Consider the following 1,639-nt stretch of genomic DNA (forward strand, 5'->3'; position numbering starts at 1 on the left):
TCCTGCGGGACTACTGAGCACAGTGACGACTGAGAGCCAAGGCCAAACTCTTTTCCTCTCCTACTGCTTCTGAAATTGGAGCAGGAGAAGCTCTTGAAAATCATTTAAGCACAATTTGAGGGGAGAGCATGATGAGATTCAAGATTCAAAGGGCTTTATTAATCCTAGAGGAAATTGCATCGCAACGTTACAGCTGCTCTCTGCTCAAAAGAAAGAGCACCGACATAAAGACAAATCAGGCGTCAGTCATTAAAACATGGAAAAAATTAATTGTACAGTGAACAGAAGAGGTATCCGATGCAAGGAACACTGACAATGGTGTCAATAGGAGAATATACAGAGCACAGCAATGAATAACATGAAATGTAAATGACACATCCCTCACATGTCTGACTTTCTTTACTGATAACTTAAAACGCGCAGTTGTGTATCCATTCACGGGCGAGGTAAAAATTATAATAGTGCCTGACTACAAGGCCATAAAATTAAAATGAAGCTTCGTGCACCACAAAATGCTTTAAAGCAGCACAGCGAAAACCTTTAGATGACAAAGAAAATTAACCAGTCATCATGTAATATTACAGTATACGACTATATACTGGAAGACTCCAAGCTTTGAGTGAAAGGTTTTATAACCCTTAACTTATCTTTTTTTTATTTATGATTTGTCACAATTAATAAAAGATTTAAGGAAAGAAGAATAAATCTGACTCCAGGCCTCAACATTTGCAAAACGAGATTCTTCCCACAGGATTAACAGCTGCATCTGTGGAGAAACATTCAAAGGCAGAGGAAGACTTATTGTAACCTAACCTGGACCACGTGGTGGCGCTGTGGCACTGTGTTCATTCGCCAACTCGGCTCCATGTGCTGGAGAGAAAGAGAGAGAGAGCAGGAGAAAGCCTGCTCACATATTGAAAATTCATGACATGCACTTCTCAACTTCTGCAAGACACACACTAGTATAATGAGCTCAAAGCTGAAGACTTGGTCCTTCCTGACTAGTTTTTCAGTTTGTTTTTCTTTTCAGCTCAGTGTCTCTGTGTGAGACTCTGGCATCATTAAAATCTGAATTACTGGCACAGATGTTACATTAAAGGCAAACAAACAACTATTCTAATCATAGTGAAAAGTTGGAAATGAATCTATATAAACAGTTCCCTGTGTATGTCCCCTTAATATATTACCTCAACATCTCTATCTTTAATTAAATCATTTAATTCTCCGTCAAATCAACCTACAATTGCCAATTCTGCCGCATCTGTCCACCCTCTCCTCCCCTTCTCTCCAGTCGTCCTCTGTCTTTCTAACACACAAGCTAGTGCTCTTGCAGGTGCTTAAAATCCTTGAAAATAGGTTAATTTTCGATGTGGTGTTTCAAAGATCCAGAGGTGTTTGGAATTTTGATTTTGTGAGGCTGAAATGGCTGAATTGACCAAGGTCACGAAACAGCACTTTCGGACAATGTTGCTTATACTCAGAGGTGTTTGATTCCCATCAAGCTGTAAAGTTAACTCTACTGCTCTTCGGCTGTTTGTACTTGCAGGCTGTGATGCAGACTAGGGCTGGCATGTTGCCCCGGACCAGACCCAAATACTCACGCACACATTCTTACACACACTATCCAAAGCAAAGACAC

This window comes from Channa argus, chromosome 10 (genome assembly GCF_033026475.1).
Source record: "Channa argus isolate prfri chromosome 10, Channa argus male v1.0, whole genome shotgun sequence".
In the NCBI taxonomy this organism is placed as follows: Eukaryota; Metazoa; Chordata; class Actinopteri; order Anabantiformes; family Channidae; genus Channa; species Channa argus.